General features: G+C 45.9%; 1 protein-coding gene across 4 annotated transcripts in view; it reads right to left on the minus strand.

Moving 5' to 3' along the window:
- LCLAT1 (lysocardiolipin acyltransferase 1) overlaps positions 1 to 26184 on the minus strand; it is a 591785-nt gene that overhangs the window by 495829 nt on the left and 69772 nt on the right. Inside the window, exon 1 of one of the 4 annotated variants that reach the window (XM_069233814.1) lies at positions 11141 to 11230. The exons of the other annotated variants lie outside the window; for them this stretch is intronic. The gene's annotated coding sequence lies outside the window, so the exon portion shown is untranslated. Of the gene's footprint in view, positions 1 to 11140; positions 11231 to 26184 lie in introns of those variants that run through there. 4 annotated transcript variants of the gene reach the window in all.

Raw genomic sequence — 26184 nt, forward strand, 5'->3', positions numbered from 1 at the left:
GGTGTATGTCCAGAGGTAGGGTTATGTAAGCTGTAACAGTAGTTGGAATTGTTCTCAGGTGGCTTAGTGGTGTTTTACCCTTTGTCTAAGCACCATCAAGAGGCCAGCTGCTAAAATTTTGTAGTCCTTGCAAGTAGCCAAGCTGGGAGCACCAAAAGTACAGGAAAAAAATCAATAATGGAGAAAACCATGGTAGTAATTCTGCGATCCACAGTGTAAAGATCAGGAAATGAAACACATCAAAATGGGCATCCTTCATCACTGCTGAAATATGACGTTTCATGAATTGATCTTTAACAATTAGAACCCCGAAATTTCAGAATTGATCAGAAGTGGTACAATATGGCACAGTTCATCTGGCCACAGTCCAGTGACCGGACTTTGGTTTGGGGCCCCACCATCAACACCTAGGTGACTGCAGAATTCAATCTAAATTTGTTCTGGTACTTGCAGCAATGCACAGATACTCAATTGTACAAGCCAATTGTGTGACTAGAGGAACCATCGACCACCACCTCAGTAAAATCTACCTACTAATATACAAATCCACATAACAGTAATACATTCCTTTGTGCTTGCAACATAGCCCACAACTTACTCAGGAGCATATCCTGGTGCTGAAGCAGCAGCTGTATCGGCCGAGCTAGGGTCACAGCTAAGTGACGAGGCAGCTCATCAGTTTCTTGTGGAAGTCAGGTACTGAGGTGAGGCTCTGAAGTGCAGGAGAAAGTCGTTTCAGGCTTTAGGAGCAAGGTAGAAGAAGGCACAACCCACTGGATCTTGTTCTGCATATGCAGGGGGTATTTGCAAGTAGCGGTCTGGCTCAATAGAGGTGACTGATAGATTTGCAGAAGTTTATACGGTTGTGGAGGTAAGTGGGGAGTGTGTGTGTGGTGTGTGTGGTGTGTGTGGTGTGTGTGTGGTGTGTGTGTGTGTGGTGTGTGTGTGTGTGTGTGTGTGGTGTGTGTGGTGTGTGTGGTGTGTGTAAATAAAATCACATAGAAGAAGTCCTGCTATTCTTCCTGTGCTCGCCTGTCGAGGTAGGTGCTCAGAAAAATGGGCACAGGACCCATTTGATATGTGCTCACATAGAATTCAAACGCTGGCACTCCATGCAGGTTACTGTCCTTTATTTATGTCCAAAATTCCATATCATCCCATATAACACAGAAATCAAAAATTGGGGCAACGCGTTTCAACCATCACGGTCTTCCTCCTTGGCCCCTCAAGTTATATGGGATGATATGGAATTTTGGACATAAATGAAGGACAGTAACCTGCATGGAGTGCCAATGCAGGTTGATGTGAGTGTGGAGTCGGAGGTTGGGGTTGAGTCTGGGCACTGAGTTTTGTGTGGTCTGGAGTCTTCTGGTCAGTTGAAGATTGGTTCTAGGATTGTGTGCTGCTGGAGTCCAGCATGCCAGTGATGAGGGCTTCGGTGACAGTTCCTTGAGTGTCGGCGGGGAGCCATTTGAAGATCTTCTTTAGCATGTTCAGTGTGAGGAAGCAGGAGTCGTTCACTCAGCCAGTCATGGCGAGTTGATTGTCAATTACTATTCTGAGCTTATCTGTAGGGGTTGCCGGAAGGGATGTTGGTCAAAGTTCAGTAGGCCACCAGACGGATCCCAGAGTGAGGTGTCTTTGCCAAAGAGTGCTGCTTCTGTCTTGTCGGTGTTGAGCTTGAGGCACTTGGTTTTCATTCATCTAGTGACTTCAGTCATGCAGGCAGAGAAATTGGTCCAGGTGTTTGGTGTCTTGCTACAGAGGGAGAGAATGACCTGGGTTTCATCACCATAGAATATGATGTTGATTCAGTGGGTAGAGATGATGCTGCCAATTGGGGTCATGTAAGTATTGAGAAGAGTGGGGCTGACAGGATCCTTTTGGATTTCTTCAGATGAAGCTGACAGCATCCTCAGTGAAAGGGACTAGGCTGACAGATTGGATGTTGTCTGTCAGGAAGGAGCAGCTCTAGCACAGTTAGGGACCTTGGATGCTAGCTTTAGCAGTCATTGGATAAGGATGGGGTGAGAGACCATGCTGAAAGCTGTGGAAAGGTCCAGTAGGATGCGGGCCGTGGTGTGAACTATGTCCATGATCACCTGAATGTTGTCCATGGTGGCAACGAGGACAATCTCCATTGTGAATCCAGATTAAGTGATGTCCAGGAGATGGTTGTTTGTTTATCATCCTCCCCATGACTTTTGCCAGGTAGGATTGGAGGGAGATAGGCTGGTGGTTCAGTAGTGTCTTTGTGACTGCTGATGGTTTCTAAAGGAGGAGAGTACTGTGGAGTGTTTCCAGGTATCCTGGTAGGTAGCTGAGGATTTCAGTTGCTCAGGATCAGGATGAGGGCTGCACTGATTGTGTCCAGTCCTTCCGATGAAGATGTGCTGAGCACAGGGGTCTGAGTGAGCTCCATAGTGTATGAACTCCATGGTCATTGGGTTTTCCTGAGTGGTGAAGGTGGGCCAGGTGGGCCTCTGGGTGTTGGTAGAGATGGGCAGGAGGACTGCGAGGGTGGAAGGGTCTGGTTGGTGCTCCAGTTTTTCATAGGTGCTAGTGATCTTGTTGCTGAAGAATAGGGAAAGATGGGTGCAGAGGTCCTAAAAGGGGGTTACGCTGGTGGAGTCTGCTAACAGATAGGTCACATATTTCACAATGGCAAAGATTTCATTGGCACTGCTGGTGTTGCTTTCGATGCAGTCAGTCAGTGAGTGAGTGCAGAACATTTGGTGGCTCTGATTTTCTGATTGTAGGTTCTGAAAACTTATTTGTAGGTGCTCTTGTCGGCATCCTTCTGACTGTCTCCAACTGCATTCAAGTTGCTTTAAGTGGCATGGGGTCAGCCTGAGCTCTACTGTAGTAAAAGATCATAGGTTTTTAATGAATAAAAAAGGAAATAATGCTGACCTACATGAAGTCAGTGTCACTGGTGATTTCTAACCGGGAAGAAACTAACCATACTGTTGGAAATTTGCCCTTCCAGCATGGTCACCCCAGATTTTTACTAAGCCGTTTCTGTTGGCATAGGACCTTGCACACTTTGCCCCTGCTAACCAGTGGTAAAATGCTTGTGCTCTCCCTTTCAAAACTGTAAAATTGACATATACCCAATTGGTACATTTGAATTATAAGTCCACAGTATATGCCACTATTTGTATCCAGGGCCTGTAAATTAAATTCTACAAGTGGACTTAAACACTCATTATGCCACCCACTAAAGCCTGCCCCTGTAGCCTGAATATGAAGTTTTAAACTGCCATTTTCGACTTGGCAAAATAAACTTTTTGCGAAGGCTAAACCTTCCTTTGTAGTTCTTATAAGTTAGCCTCAAAGGCTGGCTTTAAATGCCAATATGGTAGGATGCATAGTATTTGAAAAGGAGGACATGCATATTTAATATTTTAAATGTACTGGCAGTGAAAAAAAGTCCCAACATCGTTTTTCACTGTAGCAAAGTTGTCTCTCTCATTAGAAAACACTGAGTTAATGCTTTATAATGCTTAATTTCATTTTGGAGCCACTAGAAAAACGATTCAAGGAGTGATGTTAATAGTAGTTTAAAATTCAACTTGATGGTAAAGTCAGATTTTATATTACAATTTTAGATTGTACCCTTTTGGAAAACTGTCAGTCTCCATCTAAGCCAAAAAGGTGTATCTGCCAGTGTCCCCTAACTGTTGAATGGCTCCTCTGGTTTTCTTCCTTGAACAGGATGGCCTGGGAGCTGTGCCCTGTGCCCCTTCCTGAGCTTCAAAGGATGCCTACCCTGTCAACAGCAGATGCAGCACACACCTAGGTTGCATCCCTTTCTCTTCCTTGCATCAAAGGATGCCTACACTGTAGATGGCAGATGCTACACACACCTAGATTGCCTCAATTTCTCTTCCTAGTCAGCTTGGCACCAACTCAGAGGGAGAGGGGAGGTGCCACAAAACTAGTTTAGAGTGACCATAAAGAAAGGTTTGCCCATTTCCATAGCCATAACTCTTGGTTGGTATGGGGAGCTCTGACCAGGGGAAGAAGAGTTCTGCTGTTTTGTTTTTAGGGAAAGATGGGTACTGTGAGATAGCTTACAGTGACACACACAGGAAGTACTGCAAAAGTGGGCAGGGTCATCCCTGGACATTTTTTGTACCTCATTGGTTAGGGGGTGTCCAGGAATTTACTCCACCCACAGTCTGGCATTGTACATAAATGAGGCCCCCAATATACTCTCCAGAACACTTCTTGACCTGTAGGGAATTAAAATGACTGCTCTGCTGTCTAAAGAACCTGAAGTAAGACTGGACCTGCTTGCCTTGAATCCAGAGCCCCTGAAATGACTCCAATGATCATTTGGATGACTTCCTGTTTGAGCTAAAGGGAGATAACAAGCTTCCAGAGGCACTTTCCCTGCAACCGACTAGCTGACTACCATCTGGATCTGCCCTGGACCCTGCTGTTGGCCTTTGCTGGAGTGATTTCAAACCTTCAAGTGGTGCCCTCAGGTCCTAGACACTTGTCTGGTGTTAGAGAGTACTCCTTCTGTCCACACAGCAAAAGTTGGGACTTAGAAACATTTTGCTAACATTCCCGCTTGGAGGAACGATGGAAACCAGGACACTGTCCAAGCTGCAGCCATCAAATCGACGGTCAGCCTCAGCTTGATGGTTTGCCCTGTTGAAGGATATCTGATTTCCAGAGAAGTTTTTAAGTCTGAACATAGAGGGCTTCTTTGGGACTGACGCAGAGCAGCAACCAGTTGATCAAGGCCTTCTTCGACACAGACTTTAGACTTAGCCCACTCGGAGACTTCCCACCTTCATCGACGACCACACCGGAACTCTGTTCTCTAACTCAGGTTGGGTCCAGCTTGCCGTTTGACCCACTGCCAAATCATTGGCGACCACTTTTTCTCAAAAATAAAACAGAAATTTATATCAGAAGGTACATTTTCCACTTTAATTTTCGACTCTGACCCAGTCTAGCGCAATCAGATAACTGGGGCTGGTGTTTTGTTCTTTTTGGTGCTTTTTCAAATTTCAGTTTTAAAAATTCCTATCTCTGGTCATACTTATTTGATTTTTGACATCCTAGTGTCATTTTATTTATTAACATTTAATCTATTTTTCCAAATTGGTGTGGGAGTTTACTTGTGCTGCATTTTCATTTTATTACTGTTAAAGTACTGTGCTAATACTTTATACATTGCCTTTAGGTTAAGCCAAACTGCTTTGTACCACGCTCCCTAAGTGTTAAATACAGGTTTATTTATTAACATTTGTGATACACCCTGTGGCAAGGATTATGTTGGACTTTGCTCTCTCAGCAGGGTCACCCCCAAACTTTTTGTCTTATCCTAAGCTATTTTTTTTAATTTGTTTTTGTTGGCCTTCGGACTCTGAGCACTTCATCACTGCTAACCAGTGTTAAAGTGCTGGTGCTCACTCCCTACAACATGGTAAAATTGGCTTACACATGCTTAACATATTTAATTGATATATAAGTCCCTAGTAAAGTGGCACACCTTATAACCAGGGCCGGTAAATTAAATGCATAGTGCACAGGCTTAGTGGGTCAACAGCACTTATTACGTCACTTACTTAAGTAGCCTCTTAAAACAATTCTCATGCATTGCATTTAAAAAGTTGTACATATACTTTTAAGTTTTAAATGTCCTTGTGGTGAAAAATTCCTAAATTTGTTTTTCACTATTATATTTAATACATCGATAACACTTATATAGGAACAGATAGAAAGTCATGGTTGGTGTCCAGGGAATTGTAATTTAAAATCATCTGTAATGGTAATGTTTAATTTTAAGTCACTGCCCTGAAAACACCACTTTTAGAAAGTTTTATTTTTTCTGACCTCACCACTAGGTGCCCTCAGCCTGTTTCCTGGGTCATAGAGCTAGGCGAAGCTGGCAGCTGGCCTTAGTGAATTCTCCCCAGTCAGCCATAAAATAGAGAGACTAAGTGCTAGCAGGATGGGGGGCCGAGATGTGCACAGCCCGACCTGCAATTCAAAGACATTACTTCAGCTCACACACAAAGAACTTCACACTGACCTATTGAGACTGCAGACTGACTGGGACCAGGACAGAAAGGAAGAACATTCCAGACAATTCTATGGGGGGGAACTCCAGAAGCTTCTTCCTCTTCAAAGCTGGCATCAGCTATACACATTGGACCCTCAGATCCACTCTTCAGTTCACTTCTGGACCCGCGGAAGGGCTCTCGGAGAACTGCGCTGCTGCCTGTGGTGTACTTCAAAGTACTGAAGAACACAAAAGGTGATGGGCGGATGCTTGCAATACGTCTAACCACTGGCAGACACTCAGGGTTGCATACCAACCCATCGTTCTTTTGCCCACTATGCCACCCCATATTAGACCCAGCTATATACAAATCAGTCTTGTCCCTGCTTCAACAGGAACAGTTCAGCTCAAACTGACAACCGGAACACAAACAACTGAAGCCTGGTTTCACAATGACTGCGGCTCTTCAGTCGAGTGTAGCTTGGTTCCAGTGGCACAGTAAGTAAGTCATACCCTTAGACACTTAGGGCGTTATATGAAAAAACACAAAAGATGATGCGAGAATGCTTGAAATAAATCAGTCTTGTACCTGCTCCAACAGGAACAGTTCAGTCCGAACTGCCAGGCGAGGTCCTTCAGAGGAATGCCTTGCTGCACTAAGAGAACTGCCATGCTTCCTGAAGCCTTTCCAGTGCGCTCAGAGGACTGTCCTGTTGCTGGGACCTGTTTTTCTGCTTGAACCTGGGGCTTGCAAGGTGTCTCCAAGGGCAAGTTGTCTGGCCTCCTCATCAGAGCCTAAGGGACAGAAAAGGTTTCAGCCTTGAACCTGCACCAAGCTTGAGCGAGTGCTGACCTTTCACGGGATACACAGGGAAGTGGTGCTAAAGGTGCAGAGGTAGCCCAAAACCAAAATTTGGGACTTAAAACATTTTCTGTCAAAAAGTGCTCTGAGAATCAAAAGGAGACCGGAACCTATCTGCTCACCGATCCGCCTAAGATACATCACCAGTTAGCCTGACTTTGCAGAAGCCACCAGTACGTTCTTCTCTGCAGCAGCAAATCATTTTCAGTGGCTCTTTGCATAAGGGTATCTGGCCTTGTGGAGTCCTCTTCAGCTACAGGAGTGTTTTGACTTTCATAAACAGGACTAAGTCCAGTGGTAGAAATCTTCACTGCAATTTCATCTGGCTGCTCCCAAACAGTGACACCTTCTTCCCGAGTACCGCTGGCTGCCTTGCCCTGCCACACTTTACCTTCTCAGACATTAAAAAAAAAAAATTCTTCTACAGGTGAAGGTAAGCAGACACAGGGCCCAATGCACTTCATGTATCCGAACCACACTCTGTCGTGGTTGACCATAACTTTTGACTTTGACCCAGTCTTTCACGAATAGATGTCTGTGGTTGGTGCTTTGACCTTTAAGGCTCTATTTTTACATTCTAATGTTTAAAGGTTCATAACGTGTTCTATTGATTGGATATTTGTTGTTTAGGTGTCAAATAACTTAATAAAATGTCATCTATTTTTCTAAATTGGTGTGGGATTTTTCTTGTGTTGTGTTTTCATGAGAATACAGTTGAGGTGTTGCATAAATACTTTACACATTGCTTCTAAGTTAAGCCTGACTGCCTTTGTGCCAAGGTACCAGAGGGTTAAGCACAGGTCAATTTAGTGAATTTTTGTTGCTCACTCCAACAGGAATTGTGGCTGTTGCTTGAGAAAAGCTCATACCCCCTTCAACAAACAACCCCATTTCTAACAGATTATCATTATTAAATTAGGTGGGTTCTCACCCCCTCAACTGATATTCCAATTTCTTACATATACCAATTGTAAGCAGAGCTTTCAAGTCCCTGCCTCAGAAACCTGGGCCTCAATCAGCACATACCAAACACACCCACACTGCCGGACACCTGTAAAACACAATTTTCTTCTCAATTAGCAATATTAGTGGACAGGCCAGCAACTATGACCTGGATAAACCACTCCTCAAAAGTTTCAGTATACCCATCCCACACCACCACAGGCTGATCACCACCAGAACCACCCGCCACAGCTGGAAAAGCATCTTAGAAGAGTAGTGGGCTTCCACCTGAGCACACCAGCAACTTTCCAAAAGCTATCAATAACCTCAACAGCTGGATAACTGCATGAGCCAGCAACATAGCTCTTTTCAAGAGCAACCCAATGACAAGAGCCCGATCATAGGCCAGCTGGTACACAGAAGAACTCAGGCTGACGAAATGCCACTGCAAGCAACTGGAGCGTAAATGTAGAAAAAGTCAAGACACTGCAGATAGCTTTATCTTCAAATCAGGCCCAAGATGGTACCACCAGCAGATACGGAACACCAAAAGCTTGCACAGCTGGACACCAATACTAATAGCACCAAGGAAATTGCCACCATCATCAAAGACTTCACCACGCCTCCTGCCACCTCCAACATCATCACTCCCTCACAAGACCTTTGTAACAAGCTCTCTGAAGCCTTATGTAACAAAATCCCCTCCACAGACAGCAACTTCGACCCTAAACCAGACCCAGTCACCAACTCAACTTCCATCACAGCTGATGACCGAACACGGACCTTGTGGCCTGCCATCATCACAGTTGAAATCGCTGCTACCATGAAGACCATCCATTCCGGGGCTCTATCTAGCCCTTGCCCCACCACACATTAATGAGAGGATGATTAGCAAAGCACTAACACCCATCTTCAACACCTCCATTGACTAAGCCACATTCCTAGACACCTGGAAACATGCCACCATCATGCCCCTGCTCAAGAAACCATCCGTTGACCCAGCCTCAATTTCCAACTACAGACTCATCTCCCTCCTACCGTACCTGGCAAAGGTCTTAAAGAAACTGTTAAACCGATGCCTCACCGACCGCCTCGCAACCACCAACTCCACGTAGTTTGGATTCAGGTCCAACCACAGCACAGAAAAAGCAATCCTTGCTGCTACAGATGACATCCACATTATCAGTGACAGAGGAGATGCGTCAGCCCCTAATTCTCCTGGTCCTCTCTGCAGCACTTGACACGGTTTCGCACCCCATCCTCATCAGGGGTCTGTGCAGGATTAGCATTCAAGGACCAGCTCTCCATTAGATCTGCTCTTTAATGTATAGAACACAAGCTGTCTGGCTGGCTCCTCGGAATCCCGCAAACTCATCTGCGGAGTGCCTCAAAGTTCACTACTCAGCCCCACCCTCTTCAACACATAAATGATACCTCTGGCCAACATCATATGCACCCACAACATCAACATCCTCTCCTATACACAACTCATTTTCTCCCTCCAAGAAAAAAAACCCTCCAACACAACAAACAAGCTCTCCATCTTCATGACCAAAGCCACTAGTTAGATGAATACCAACTGTTTCAAGTTCTACACAGAGATAACAGAAGTAGTGATCTTCAGCAAGAACACCTCACAATGGGCCTGTAACTTGAAGCAGGCCTAACTCAGACCCACTCCCACACTCAGAACCCTCAGGAACCTCACCATAATCACCAACAGCAAAGTGACATGACTGCACAAATCGTGTTCACTGCATTCTGCTTTCACACCCTGAAAATGAGGAGGCAAATCTTCACTAGAAAAACTGTCCCTCACCCTTTGATCATAGGCAACTTTGACGGGGTGGGAGGGAACACCCTCTATGCCGGGATCACCAAGCAACTCACTAGAGGAGCGCAAACCATCCAGAATTCGGTAGCCAGACTCCTTCTCAACCTTCCATACAGACTCATTTCACCACACCACACCTCTGGGAGCTTCACTGGCTCCTGATACACAAATATGCCCAATGCAAATTCCACACACACATTCAAGACGCTACACAACTCAGGCCCAACGTATCCCAACAGTCACATCTCCTTCTATCAACCACCCAGATACCTCCACTACACAGGACTCCTATTCATACACATCCCATGCATACACAGAAGCAGATTAGGAGGAGGGGCCTCCTCTTACATCGCTCATAAATCATGGGACATCCTCCCACTCAACAAAAGAGCATCCTTTTCCTTTCTACTTTAATTCTGCAAGATGCTGAAGAACTGGCTTTTCATTTAACCAACTTACCATAGGTGGCACTAGGTGCTCAGCGCCAGGATACCCTTGCAGGTGATGGCGCGCTGTACAAATATGCATTACATAAAAGCAATGGGGAGTCTCCGGCTGAGTTATGGATGAGGAGAAACAAGGGAATAAATTATCTTCTTGGGTCTCCCACACCATACTGCTTCAGACGTTTCCATCACCTATTTGTTGGTGTCTTTTTCTAGTCAAGGACTGGAGTTTTGGAGTATCCTCTCCAGCAAGAAAAAACTTCCTATTAAAATAGTCGGTGCAACAAGATTCTGAAGTAAACCAAAAAAGTACATGTTTTGCTGCTGCTGGTGCTCTTCTAAAACTTCAAACAGTCCAGCAATGTTTATAATGTGCTGGACCAGTGCTGTTTCAGCTAGATCTCTGGCTGTATGTGCATTTTAAATGACAATATGAGGTTAAAAAACACACCAGAATCTTTCAGGAATATGTTGTCTTTGTTTCCCTTCATTATATGATATTTCAGGGTCAACTGCATAACAGCAGCTTTTAACTCTCTGGGGAACTCGTTAGGTGTAACCCGGTATTCCTGATGGGGGTAACAGTAGTCCCTGGCTTTATTAGCATCACCAGTCCCACAGGACACTGCGAGTCTACTGTGTTTCACAATGTCTAGATGAAATACAGAACAAAATGAGGAAATGTATGTGCAAACAGACGCCCATTCTATTACCCTAAAACGTAAAAGGGAGCAATACACCACATGTTCACGTTACCGAAGCATGTAGTATCTGGAATTTCTTTGGGGAGGGGAATAATTGAGCCATTTCCCATCCCCCTCCACGGTGCTTCTCAGATGGCATAACAGGATACTGTACAGTTGTCAAAATGGAATCCTGGCATCCATTTGTGTGTAAGGTAATAGAAAATACTTTTGGCAACCTTCAGACATACCCATGAACTGAAAGCAGTTTAAAGGGCACGAATGAAAATAACATTTTTGTCTGTTTCTCTACCACATTGAATCTCTGTTCTAGCTGTGTCAACTAACCTTGATTGCAGACGGTTCTTTTTCAAGGGCAGCTCCCGTTTCCCTCATGCATTCACATCGTACAGAATAGAGGACTGCGAATACACAACTGAGATAAGATGCTCAATGTACATCTCAGAAATGTTAGAACTTCATGCTTCTAGACAATGAGCATCTTATTTTATGGTATATTTACCGAACTAAAGGAAAATGCAAAAAGGCAATTCACCCCACACAGAAAGACGGAGATTGAAAGGGAAAATATAACTTTCAAATATCAGGCTTCTGCATTCAACGAGGAATTTCATCACAAAGACAGTGGACTATCCTCAATGTTTTTTTTCAGATTTTCATTGCTAGGCTGGGAGATTCATACATGCCTAGTCATTGGTCCCTTATGATTTCTGCATTAGTCCACAGGTTCTAAGGCAATGGGAACAGCAATGCCACATTGAGACCTGCTTTTCTCAAGCCCACATGAAGAAATGACCACTGAGTATTAATAAGTGCCAATGTTGGAACAGTGACAATTATGTGTGCCTGAGAGAGCCATCAAATGAAAAAATGTGTTCGGTCTCATCACTTTACTAGTTGGTCAAGAGATACAATTATGTGAAAGCTTTTCACGGAGCCTGAAAAAATGCGTTACAAAAAAGGTGAACGATGATGCCACAACGAAACAAGCATTTTCAATGCAATGGGTCTCGCATTTGCTCTAGTTAGCGATATTAGTGTTGTAAATTCCAAGCTGGACTTCTCTTGCCACAAAAATTAAAAATGAAAACTAAAACAGTTGACATAAGCAAGGTAAATCAAAGCGCCATGGCCGCCACGAGCGTGAGAGTTATTGGCTCCCTGCGTGAATGTCTAGAAAGGATCGTGGCTGGGATGAAAGGCAAACTGAAACCAAAGGAGGGGCCATCACACGCTGTAACAGGAGAAAGCGTGACGTAGTGTGATAGCCAACAAAAATGTTCACTTAGTGAAATCTCCTGGGAGGCAACTCGGCACACAAAGGAGGGACATTTCACAAAATGCACCAAGAAAAATGAACCATTTAAGACAAGCACAACAAAGAATGAAAAGCAGTAGCGGGCATGGTTAAGAGCCCACAGAGAGATTACAACAGGCCAGAGCGCTTGCGCGTTCGACCCTAAAAACAGACAGTCTGAGGGAAAGAGGCAGAGACTCCGAAAGAAGAGATATGTAGCATCCTATCTGCATTAATCTAATAATAAGCAAAACACTGTGGCTCATTATACTAAAACTGATCATTTATATAGCACATAAGAACAATTGTTTTAGCTACTTAATAATAAAACTGTCCAATTCAATGGCATTCGTTTTATCAGCTTGTGCAAAACCCACTGAACTGTTTCTCATGCTCTAAACCTGTGGCTTGACTGTTAAACAACAATCTCTGCAATAAAAGCGTGAATCTTTGGTATATCTGCTAGAATCTGAAACAGTGGCTTGCAGGTCAAATATAGAGCTAAGCAGAAGGCACAGTAACATTGTAATTACACTGCTAGATGAAAAACAGATGGCATGTAGTCTAAACCTATGTATTGCGTGCAATGCACACTACAAGGTGTGGATTAGTAAAGTGCCTAACAGCACAATGAATGGAACTGCCTGAAACGTCTGAGTTGAACAGCTATGATCAGGCTGGCAAGGAGTAGCATGTAACGAGGGGGTTCGCACAAACAGGTTTCTAGAGCCTAACGGAGGAAGTTTAGTTGGCTCAGAGAGAGAGAGGAGAGAGAGAGGAGAGAGAGAGGAGAGAGAGAGGGAGAGAGAGAGAGAGAGAGAGAGAGAGAGAGAGTGAGTGTGTGTGTGTGTGTGTGTGTGTGTGTGTGTGTGTGTGTGTGTGTGGGGGGGGGGGTGGGGGAGGAGGGGAGGTGAGAGGAGGTCATGGTGGAGGCAATGAAGGTCCCTTACATCACAACTGGAGCCGGGATATTAGCAGGTTATATGATGGGCAGCAGAGAAAGTCTGAGGGTCATCTGAGGTGCACTTCTTGGCGGGGGTGACTGTTTCTAAGATCTCATGAAGGTCGTCTGTGGGGCTCGAGTGGCTGAGCTAAGAGTCTGTGAGAGCTGGGTGGGGTGGGGGAGGGTAAGCAATGAGCCAAACCGAGGATTTGTAATGGCCATAGAAGTGTCCATGAAGGGGAATGTGAAGGAAAGGTTGGGACTGTCTATCGAAAAAAGGAGAAGTAGAGGGGTTTTGAAAGACTCATAGCAATGACAAAAGGGCCTGAAAGTCACTTGAGGTTGACTGAGCACATAAGACGGCTAAGTGCTAGTGGAAGGTCTCCAACGTTCAACTGCTGGCTCAGAAAGCATATTTAAGGACTGACTAAGGATGTTTCAAGAGTGCCAAGGGATCTTCGTGGATCCCCAAGGACTAGCATATGGCAGGGCAGGAGAACGCAAATGCATAATGCCTGCTCCGGTTCTGTCTGGTGCATACTGTCAGGGGTGAAAGGCTCATTTGCTGGTCTCCAGCCCTCCACAACTGCCTAAAACAGTGTTGGGGTCAGAAGGTCACCGCCCAGTTGGTCTAGCCAAGTGGTTCCCAACCTACGGTCCGGGGACCACTGGGCGTCCGCAAAGTCTCCTCAGGGGGTCCGCGACTGCTTAGAAAATTAAATAATAATAACAAATTATTAAACTGAATATAAAGTGCCTAAATGTACAACTGACCATTTTAAAACATACTGTAAGTGTCAATGCATTTGAAATTGAAGGCTAAATATTAAATCAGTATCCTCAGAATGATTCGTGAGAGCAGTGCAGGTGCATCAAGCAGAATATGGTACGGACGATGTGTGGCTTCAAATAAATTTAGAAAGCTCCAACCTTCCTATCAAAATTGTATTTTTTATATCTCTATTTGTCTTCAAATTAAATAAAATGTTTTATCATTTGTGTATGTGTTTGATGAATGGTTGTTTCTGTATTTTCTATGTACTGTTTTGCGGCTCAAATCATTGACAATGCTTAGGCTGGCTTCCAGTAATGACCCAGTGGGGGGGTCATCGGGTCCCAATAATGATAAAGGGGGGGTCCACAGAAGTCAAAAGGTTAGGAATCACTGGTCTAGCCCCTCGGCATGACCTTCTGATGTCCATGATTTCTCTGAGCAATCGATATGGCAACTCTGAATTGCTGTTGCCCACATACAGTATATAGTGTTTTTTGTGTGGAAAACAGCATTCACAATCTCTGCTCTAGCAGTTATATATTTGAGGGAAAGCTTGCATTGCTGTTGCTTGGGCTTTACCTGTACTTTGTTTGTTAGAGAGGCTAGCACTACTCTAGCTTGTTTCTGTTAAATGTGTGTGTGGGGGAAGCCTGTAGAGGTACTATTGCCTGTGATGAAAAGAATAAGTTACTTACCTATGGTAACGCTCTTTATGGTGAATACTCCCCAGGTGCCAACCTGGGACCAGAAACTCTTTAAACAGTTCCTGGGATCCAGTAGGTGGCATCACTGGCTTCAATCATGCTCCCTCCTGCCTTCAGACAGGACACAAAGCTGCATATAAACGCGACCTCTGCATGCTGAAGTCACTTTGTTTACTATTTTTTCCACACCCCCCAGACATGAAGGACACCTAGCAAAAGTGAAGCTGTGGTAGCAGTGTGCAAGAACCAACTATGAACCTCATCAATTCTTGAATGTACACTCCACAGAACGGGGAAGTGAGTGGGTGGTGAAGAATCTGCGATTAGATAGTGTGTCAACCAGAAAGAGCAATACAGAAGTACGAAGGGCACTCCTCTGATGGATACTTCTAACAGCAGACTCCTCACCTTGTGAATCAGAATCAAACTAAAGCCACCTCAGTTAAGGAAGAGGAAAGTCCAGGAAGTCAACCAACACCAAGAAGTCCTCCATGACCAAACGGGCAAAAAAGACCTCCTTACAAATTTCAGTCAATGTAATACTGCCTGGTGACAGTATGGACAGTTGCCTATGTGCCACCTGACAGAAGCCGAGGACAGGAACACCCAGAGCTAAGGCCGAAGTCACAGCTTTTGCCCTAGTAGAATGAGCCTTCAAGCCTCTCCAGGATCATTCCTGGATAAAGCATGATATACTTTCATGCAAAGGACAATCCATCAGTATAAGATTCAGTTCTGAGCCACCTTCTCTTTTTTGGCAGTAATGAAACCTCACAAACAAGTGATCATTAACATGGTACGCCTTAGTTTTATCAACAAAAGAGCACATGGAACATGATGGACTGCCCTATGTGGAAAGGGGTCATCGCTTTCGGGTGAAAGGATGCATGGGTGTTCAGCTTCAGCATGTCAGTAAAAAGATATATAGAGTATGAACTGACAAAGCCTGCACATCAAGGACATGGTACGCGATAAGGGATTGAAATGAAAGCCAAGTTTCAGTGTCAAAAATCTCAGAGCACAACAATAAAAAACCTTGAAAGGACCACGCATTCTGACCATGTTGAGGTCTCATTGCAGCATGATAAAGACAAACGTAAGCGAATGCCCTCTCAAGAAACACATCAGAAAAAAGGAATTAAATAATGAGGGCTGGTGTGGCAACTAAGAAAGGCTGATTAGTAGCTTTAACTGTGCCACCAGCAAAGCCTTGCAGGGCAAAGACAAAGCAAACAAAAGAACACAATGCAATGACACAATGCAATGTCATGTAGAAAAGACTTATAAAGTGACTGTTACCTATAATACTACTATACCAAGGGTAAGCAGTAAATAAGTGAAATATCAAGTTTCCAAAAGAAAAGCTGTTTTAGAGCTTTCTGAAAGGGGAACAGTGGATTAAAGGTGCACAATCATGCTTACAAAGAGCATGCAAGCGTTTTAGCTGCGATCCATGAAAAGGTGTGACCGCCCATGCACAAACGCAGGAACCTGGGAAACATAAGTAGAAAAGCTTCTGAAGATCACAAAACTTGGCTGCAACTGTAAAGACGAAACTTTTGTTGTAGATAGAGCGGGTCAAAGTGGTTATAAGCTCAAAATATCATATAAAGGGCGTTTAAGATCACCCACTTAGAAATAGGCAGCCAATAAAAGTTTTTAAAGCAGATGCAACAGAAGTGTGCCTAGGAAGCATAAGTGAAGTGTGCACCACTGAATTTTGGATGGAGCGAAATCGTTGCATCAGACCAATGAAAGAGCCTGAGTTACAATGGACTAGGTGGCTAAGTATCATCCCCTAGACCACTAGAGGGAGTGTATGGGCAGGAAGGAATAGAAGAAATGCACACAGGAAGAAGTCTCAGTCAGTGAAAGCTGCTAGAAAACAGTATAATAAATCTCTACAGAAAGAGCTGAGTAGCCTAAAAGCCCTTGAGTAATTCCTCTGGTAAATTTAAACAGGATACTATACGACTTATCTTGCAAGAATTAATTTTAAGTGAATTGTTAGCCATTTAATCAGCGATGGCCAACATGACGCGTTGTGGAAGCTGGATGAGGGGTCAAGAGTATTGACTTTGATGGAAATCAGACTTTGGGTGTTGTCTGCATAACTCCTGAATTTAAAATAAAATGAGAAAATAAACTGGATACACAAATACACTGAAAATGGTGGGACTCAACGAAGATCTCTGCAGGCCTGTAAGAGCAAGAGTTTTACATTCTGAGCGATAAGGAGATAGACAGACTGCTTGAGCTCTGTTGGACAGGCAGGGTTCAATTCAAACCAAAGCCTGGCCCTGGACCTGGGATTCCACAAGAAAAAGCAATAAGCGATGATGGGAGACTATCCAACACGGCCAACAAATCTAGCAGCGCTAAAGGCCGAAGAATGGCCCAGATCTGCTGCTAACCAAAGATCATCAAAAATTAAACTCGAGGGTGGCATGGCTTGAGCGGCCATGGAGTAGGTCGTGACTCACAGCGCTCCTGCCAGCAACAAGCTGAAGTCAACTATTCTGCATCCAAAGCCTGCTGGGCCCCAGGGCGGGGCGTGTTCTCCAGGGGTGCCAATACTTTCACTGCAGTTCACGAATAGGAGTCCAGAGTCCCTGGGGCCCCATGACAATGAGCCGGAATCGGAGCCTTGCGGGTCAAAATGGTGGCAGCTGTGCGCTGCTGTGAAGGCGGAACGCAAGACAGCTGACGAGTCCGAGGAAAGCTGAGACACAATGAGAGCGCAGTGCTGGCCTGGGAGTGACGGGGCAAAGCAACCCCTGTCCTGGGCTCCCGAAGCAGGAGGAGTGATCTGGGCGGCCTGGAGATAAGAGAGGCAGTCTGCCAGTACCCGTGAAGGCCTACAGTTAGACGGTGACTGCAGGACTGACCATCAGGGAGGACCAGCACTGAAGAAGACTTTGGGGTCAGTGGGTGGCGGTCCCCTGGGAAGCTGAAAAGAGCACTGCCTGCTCGAGTTGATCCTGCCCCTGCCCCAGGGAAGACAAGGAGCCCCTCAGGTGGGGGCAGAGTTGAATTCCCCCCACCCCCGAGTCAGACGGTGAGTATGGGTGCTGGGACCAATGTGTTTTGGGGGTGCGGGCCTGCCCCCCTGCCCCAACCCCGCCTGAGCCCAGAAGAGAAGAAGATTTGGATTGGCCTGGTTTCATATCTCACGATAGGGGTTGAGAAGGATTACTGCATAGTGGTTATGTCACAGTGAGGACAGACCTTGAGCTCCTACGACCACTCTCTCCTCATCATCATCCATCAGGACTGTACAGCGCCTGAAGGAAAGCATATCAGCAGCTCCCTCCCTGCCTACAGCCCATAGGTTTCTTCCCTGGTGGGGGAAGGAAGTGTTCATTGTGTAACCTGTAGGAAGTGGCTCTCTACTTCCGAGGACCTGGAAGGGGACATATTGGGCGTACCGGCAATGTGATCTGCTGGAGTCTATGGGCAGTGGTACAGTAGTGTTATTGGGAGACTGCAGAAGGCGATGGAAAACCCTGGCCATTTGAGGCTAAATTGCAAGATCCGCTGATGGTGGGGGAGGCGCAGATCACACGTTAGCAGTAAATGGCACCGGTCACTCGTTGGAAGCTCAAATGGTAATGATTTTGGCGGCGATTAAGGATGCCAAGGTGGCGCTGGAGGCCCAAATAGCTGCTGTGGTCAACGAAGTGGGGGATACTGAGGGATGACCACAAGAAACTAGTGATGAGAGTGAAGGATGCTGAAATACAGCTTCAGGAGGTCTATCCATTGGTAAGGAACTTGACACAGAAATGCCACAGAACTCAGGAGTCTGACAGACCACCTGGAAGATGCAGAAGGACGGTCGAGAAGGCACAATGTGAGACTGATTGGGGTTCAGAGAAAGCTGAAGGCCCAACACAGAACTCTGTGTGTAAGAATGGTTGGCCGAGATGGAATAACAGGGAAAATCCAAGAGTCTTTTTAGTGGAAAGAGCACATAGGATACCGGAACAGGCGCCTGGACAGGGGGCAGCCCCCAGATGGATTATAGCCCAGCTAATGAAGTTTAGGGACCATGATAACATTCTACTGATGGCACTCAAACACGGCTCTTGGAATTTTGAGGGAAGCAATGTCAACATGTTTCCGGACTATACCAACCTGGTGCAGAAGCAAAGGGGGTCTTTTGTGCCAGTGAAAAAAGTGTTATGACAACTAGATATGGAATATGCTCTTTTCTTCCCTGCCAAGCTACGGATCATACATAAAGAGAGGGCTCACATCTTCCAGTCAGTGCAAGAGGTATGGATTTCGCTCAAACAATAGGACTATGGCCAGTTCTCCGAATGATGCGAACAGGACTAAAGTCTCTCCCAGGAAGAACAGGAAAAGACAAGCAGCCTCTCCGACCAAGGAGCAAATGTGGGCTGTCCAAGTAAAGACGATATAAGAAATCCAGCAACACCACATATCCCTTGACAGTAACAAATGGAGGTCGCTGGCGACGTAGGATGACAAAAGTGGCTCTGAGGTATCAGGAATGGGGCCAGACACTGAGGAAGTGCAACATCCAGACGTAACCAGATGACCGCGGAGAACATTATCTGAAAGCAGGGACCTGACCGCTTGGCATGAACACACTGGCCCGCACCAGTGGCGGTGGGAGGGGCCTTCCTGGGAGCCCGAGATTTGGACACAGATTTTGGGACGGTGGCCGGGGGCGCATCACAGGTACTGTGTTGGGAAACGATGACCAGAAGCTCCCAAAGTGGTGTCTACTGTAAGAATAGTGTCAGCGGTGGCACCCCCTGCATAAGGCACTTTGTATTGTTAAATGTTGTTTGTAGTTTGGGAACACAAATACTGTGAATTTGGAGGGAGGTGAGGAACGTGGTCAGTTCTAGGAGCACAGCAAGCTACAGTAGGGCAGGGTAGAGGAGGGGTTCTCACCACAGTGAATGGGAGCAGGTCTGCCTGTTTGGGCAGGGAGACAGGGTGGGGAAGCAGATAGGTCCAATGACACAACAAGGGTGATGGTTTTCCCCAGACAGTCCCGGTTTTTAGAGGACTGTCCCGACCATTCTCCTAATTTTAAATAAATGACCAGTTTTTGGGACAAAGATCAGATCATTACATAAATGTCCTGGTTTTTGGGACAAAGGTCAGATCATCTAGGGAAGCGTAAGTTAAAGAGGCCTACAAAGTATGAAATAATTAAAGGGGAGAGAGAGCGAGAGAGAGAGCGAGAGAGCGAGAGAGAGAGCGAGAGAGAGAGCGAGAGAGAGAGCGAGAGAGACTGTGTCTGTGTGCGTCTGTCTACATACATACAGGGTTGCAGGCAGTGAAGCTGCAAAATCTAGGCCACCTACTGACAAATATGCCCCCAGCCCTTACGGTACTGGGAGTCGATTTTAATTTAGTGATGAGCTCCCAACTGGAGAGAATGAGCACTAGACTGGAGGGGGAGGCGACAGCAGGAAGCTAGAGGAGTTCATGTGGACACCTGGGCTGGGCAATATCTGTTGTAGATATTCCTTCTACTCCCATGCACACAATATGCTATCTAGTCTAGATTGCTTTCTAACACCGCTGGCCATACAGTAATTCACTGCGGCTAGTTACCTAGCATGGGTGATCACTGACCACTCCCCCCTAGTCGTTACCCTGACTTTTAGGCCACTTGAACGCAAGGAATGGAGGATGGCAACCTGATGACTTGCGAATAAAAAGGAGGTGAAACACCTAGATAGGGCTTCACAGCAATACTTCAATGAAAATACTGGGTCAGTGGAAACGGCACTCGCGCTCTGGGAGGCGTGGAAGGCCATGATTAGGGGAACGATCATAGCGGGGAGATGAGTGAGAAGAGAAGGCGGCTTTGGCACTTGTCGGACATGGAGATGGAATTGTTGCAGTATGAGTACGCTACCTCCCCGACAACCCTGATGTAATGTAGGGAAGAATACTGCATTGTAGCACGTCAAAACTTCAAACCTGGCCTAGCAGAAATATAAATACATATATTTCCAGAAATAAACAGGGAATCTGCTGGCTTGGTTGGGGAGCAGGGAGGGGGAGGGACTGCACATTAGAGTGCTTAGCATGGAGAATGGGGACTCTGTGACAGCAAGCAGGAACATAGTCGAGGCGTCTGCGGACTATATGGCAGACTTTTATAAGACCAGAATGGCTGTGCCCTGGGTGAAGGTGATGGGATTTGTGCGGGATTGCTCGACGAGGAAACTGAGTGGAGGAGGTGACGCTGGCAATTACACAAATGCAGTCAGAAAATGTTCTGGGCCCCAATAGGCTGTCTACAGAGTTCCTCCAAAAGGTGGTTAGGATTGTGGCTGGCCCCTACATGCGACGTTTAAAGAAGCATACCAACTCTGGGAATTGCCAGCAGATATCTGTACAGCAACCATTGTCCTCATACCCAAGGAAGGGAGGCCTCAGCCAGTTGTGATTCTTATAGGCCTTGATCTCTGCTCAATACAGATGCTGAGGTCCTGACGAAATTGTTAGCAAATAGACTGCGCATGGTGGTGGCTGAACTGCTCCATCTAGACCAAACAAGATTTATGCCACACAGGTCCACAAGGCTGAACTCAGCGACGCCATAACTGCCTGGCTCCTTCAGGGATGGGAGCGGACCCATGGGTTATCGCCACCCTAGTTGCCAATAAGGCATTCGACTTTGTTGAATAGCCATTCCTGTCTGAAATATTGGGCAAGAAGGGGTTTGGACCTCGATACATCCAGTGTGTAAGACGACTCTATAGCGGGCCGTGAGCTTAAGTGAAGCTCAATGGCTGCCTCTCCCAGGAATTTCCAATTGAGCATGGGACAATAGAGGACTGCCCCTATCACCAATGTTTTTCGCGCTGGCGGTGGAGGCGCTAGGTGAATGGGTGCGCATAGATGTGCAAATCTGGGTAAGGACCAGAGGAACGGACTGGGAGGAGAAAATATCACTTTCCCCGATGATATAGTGTTGTGTCTCAAAATCCCCGACCAGTCCTTTGCCAGATTGCGGGATATCTTCTGTATTTATTGGAGGTACTCCAGCTTTACTACCAACTGAGGTAAGTCTCTGCTGTTCCCGATGGCTAGTTGGACACAAAACAGGCAGCTGCAGAGTGGAGTCCGACAAAGTCAAGTGTCTGGGTATTTGGGTGACCAGAGGAGCGGAGACTTATTTCGAGGTGACTCTGGGGCCGATGGTAAAGGCACTGGAGAATGTTGTTAGGCACTGGAACGCACTAGCACTCTCCATCCTAGGTAGGGCGGCGATGATTAAAATGATTGCACTGCCTACCCTTCTCTATGTGTTCCAGAACAGCCCATGTTGTATCCCAGACACCTTCTCTGCCATGCTGGACACTCTGCTGAGAAGGCTGCTGTGGGCTGAGGGGGGAGGGGGGACAGGCCCGAATTGCAATGTCTATGCTGCAGCAATCCAAATATGAGGGGGGAATAGCGCAGCCAAACATTAGGAAGTATTATGAAGCCTCCCAGGTTAGTGTGGTGAATGACTAGGCTTATGTGCACTGGGGCGACCCAGCTTTATGGAGGGATAGATGGGGAATGGGTGATAAGAGTTACTTGCATCCACTGTATGGTGGGAAGTTGGGTCCCACCACCTGTCCGGCCACATTGACAGTGGTGTCGGTGTGGCGCAGACTGAATAGGGGGAATGAAGTTGAGGTAAATGTTTGACGCCGAACACCCCATTGTGGGAAGGAACTAGACTGGGGCCTGTCTGGAAACTGAAGGGCTTCCAGAGGTAGGACGATATCGGCCTTTGCACACTGTTTGATATGTGGGATGCAAAGGGGATTGTCCCATTTGAGCACCTGCAGAGGGAGTATCAGATATCTAGGACACAGTGGCTGACACAGTATAGACAGCTGAGACATGCACTCCAGGGTAGTATTCTTAGGGAGGAGAAGACACAACATGACTCTCCATTGGAAAGGAGTTTATTAGATGACACCTTAGGACAAAGGCAATCTCACTAACATACAGGACATTGCTAAGGAATGCACAAGGGGAGCTTGGACGACTGAGGTATCACTTGCCACAGGAACAGGACAACGAAGACTGGCAGTCAGTACTGGGGTTCCCTATGGAAGCAGCAATTAAGGCAAGTTAAGGCTTAATTCAACTGAAGATCCTTCATAGGACGTATTACATGAGGACTCTCTTGTTCAAAACGGGGAAGGTGGGGGATGCAGGATGTCTCAGACATTGTGGGATGAAAGGCTCACTCATGCATACTTTGTGATACTGTCTGAAAATGAGAAACTTTTGTGAGGCATTTACAAGCCTTGAGAGGAGGCAACTGGGACCTGCATAGAGTTACAACACCAACTAGTTCTGCTTGGGATCTGGGGCCCCACGGATCTGACGCGCTATGAGAAACCCCTGCTTAACATATGCTGTAAGGTGGCTAAGAGAAATATTACACAAAAAAGGGGGAGTGAGCCAGCCCCCAGGGTACAAGACTGGGAGACAGGTAATTATAGTTGGATGCTGCTGGAGAGGGAAATCTACAAGTTTAGGGGCTGCCCACACAAGATTCATGAGATATGGGATGGTTAGGGAACAGGAGCTGGGGCTAGAAGGGACGGGGAGATGTTTAAGACTGTTTAGTTATTAGGAGGTGGCAGAGATCGCAAATACACTCATTGGGTTAGGAGAGGCTGGAATCTGGGCCCCCTGACTAATGGCCTGCATGGAACACTGCTACAAGGCTTGTGCTTTGGGTTTCGCTACGAGGGGAAGGTGGGACTGAGCCAGGGACTGGGGAAGCTGTGAATGATGTGTCATTGTATTGTTTGGGTATAATCGTTGTTTATGCAAAACAATACAATTTGTTTTAAAGAAAGATGAAAATAGAGTCGGGTTCTGTAATATGAAACAACTGAAAACTTGATTGGGCAGCATCCAAGATGTTACTAGTCTCTGCAAAAAAAAAATTGCGTTTCCAGAATTTTAACTCGAAATGGAAGCAGCAAAATAGACTGATGATTATTCAGAGTGGATGGATCTACTCTTGTTTTTTCAATAGAGGAATAAACAATGGCTGCTTCCAGACTTCCGGACAGATTGCCTGCAAAACTAGCAGAGACACGCTAAGCATAACAGAAGCATGACAAGGGTCTAAGGGAGAGCAGGATGAGAACGAAGATGCTAGCCCTTCCATCTAGTCAAAAGAAGTAAATCAAAATTGCATAGTTGAGGATGAACAAGCGGCAAGGGCCAGACTATCCGAATGAACCGGAGGTTGAACTGGGAAATGAATTGTAGATGGAGTTGATTTTGACTGAGAAATAGTCAATCTAGAACAGAGCGAGGACTGTACTCTGAGGCAGAGGCTGTACAAACTGGAGCTGCCAAACCGCTATCTATTTTTAAAAACGTTTTGTGGCATTGTTTGTGCCGATAATCCAGTCTCAATGAAAACTAGCTTTTAAAATATAAGCAGGATTTTTATAGAGCTAATTTGCAGCCTTTAACTCCTATTTAGGCGTAATTTACACTCCATTCCTATCCTCGTCTTTTATTTTAGTTTGGCCCCTTTCAAAGCCTGGTCGTACCATGGGGGAGGCGGGCGGAGCCAGTGACTCTGGGAACACCAACCAGGAGCGCCGTCTTTAGTGTGGAGTTGATCCAGTTAGTAAGCCTTGCATAACCATCATCAATAGTGGGGCTTAGCGAAGGAGTGCCCAGTTCAGTCAGTAAGTTTGAAAAAAACTCAGAGGAAAGACTAATCCTTGCTCGTTTAATTGATTTACAGATGCTTGAGCGGGGACCGTTTTTATTTGTTTGAGAAGAAACAATAGCAAAAGGAATAACTGAGTAATACGGCCAAGCCTAAGGCTGCAGAGTATCACAAATCACCAATTTCTGGGGGACAGATATGAGATTCAGCCCATGTCCTGGTAGGTGGCAGACCAATATTCCACGGAGACAAATTTGGAGCAGTCATGGAGGCAATTAAGGAATTTAAATCTCTGAAAACTATCAGGGAAGAATGACTTAATACATGGGTTGCAAGAAAATCAACTAGCCGATCCCAAAGTTGGGACAGGAAGCCGGGGTGGGCAGGGCCATAACAGGGGGATTGCGCTTTTTGTTCCAGTCCTAGACTACTTGGTCGGTGAGGGGGGGAGGAGACCTCATATTGAAGGTTAAAAGGTCACACATTTCAAACGACTGTTTTACTGAAAAGAGGGCATTAGTGAGAGCAAACCTCAACTGCAATTTTGAGTTGGGTGTAGCAGAATAAGCCAACACAGGTGTGAAGGAGTGCACGAAGGCGTAAATGAGTGAGTAGAGAGTGAGCGTCGAAATGTTTTAGAGAAAGTAATCTTGCTGCTGCAGAGGAAATGTCCCATTCTGCAGCGTTTCTAAGCAGAAGTTAGGCTTTCAATGAATAAACCCCTCTATTATTACTTGTACCACCTAGAGCTTCATGGTCTGGAAGAGGCCGTGAAGCACAGTTGGCTCGACCCACGCATTGCTGTGCAGATGGATACAGATAGGCTTGCCTTTGGAGCACAGATGGAGCAGATGTGCTGCAGGATGGTTTAACTAGCCTCCCAAGAGTCTTCCCATTAAAGTAAACCTGACAGCTAGCATGCAAACCACTATTACTAGCGTGCCACTGCAGACAAGTAAAAACATCAAGACCATTTTGTCTGCAGAGAATAAACCTGCTTTTGCCCACAGTGGGTTTCAAATCTACTCCAACAGCCGGAACATAAGTACTTGGTGGATGGGTGATGGGAAGCCAGAATAGCATCTGCTACTTCTGACTGAAGGTCAAAGGCTCTCAGTGGGAGCCAATCGCCACACTACATTTTTGGACGTCTGAATATAACACTCTGCCCTGCTCTTGGGACAGCAAGTTATCAAGCAGAGGAAGTCGAAGAATAAGACTACCAGACACCAGACCCACTGAGCCCAATCTGGAGCCACTGAAACCACGCCCATGCCACGTCAGTCACTTACATTGGTTTGTGGGCTTGCCTTTTAAAATCTGCTTGCTTTCATTTGTGAAAGGCATGCATACGTCATGCCTTTTCCTGTGTTTAGCCCACCTACACAGCACGGGTAAAGTACCAAAAACATACGAGGTTCGATGTTTTCAGCCTGTAGTCCGGACTACTTTATTTGTTTATTTTCCACGCAGCACGATCGCGCTGCATTTATTTTTGCATTACAATGCTAATAGCTCTAACTCAAACAAACGTGAGACCCGTTGCATTGAAAATGCTTGTTAAAATCATCTTGCTGGTGTTTAGGGCATTCAATTGTAGTGGACCTAAATAACTCATTAGCCGCTTCACTCACTACAAAATTTAAGGGGTGCAGAGATCTTCTGAAGCCAACCTCCTTAAGCCCCCCATCTTTTAGACTGAAATCGCATGGGGTGAAATCTTTTTCGGGTCTTTGGGCAAAGGACTTGAATCAACTTCTAAACTTCCTCTGTTACATAGACGAGGCCTTGTTCAAACACCATCTTAAAACCTGGGTTTTTGGTGCCCCAGACTCTATCACGCCTTGAATTAATTCCCTCTCTCCGTTGCGATTAGAATTCCTTTCAGCTCCATGCCCAGCGGCAGGATGCTCAATTTCGAACGACAGTTTGCGTTTTACAAATTCCCC

This window comes from Pleurodeles waltl, chromosome 5 (genome assembly GCF_031143425.1).
Source record: "Pleurodeles waltl isolate 20211129_DDA chromosome 5, aPleWal1.hap1.20221129, whole genome shotgun sequence".
NCBI classification, from domain to species: Eukaryota; Metazoa; Chordata; class Amphibia; order Caudata; family Salamandridae; genus Pleurodeles; species Pleurodeles waltl.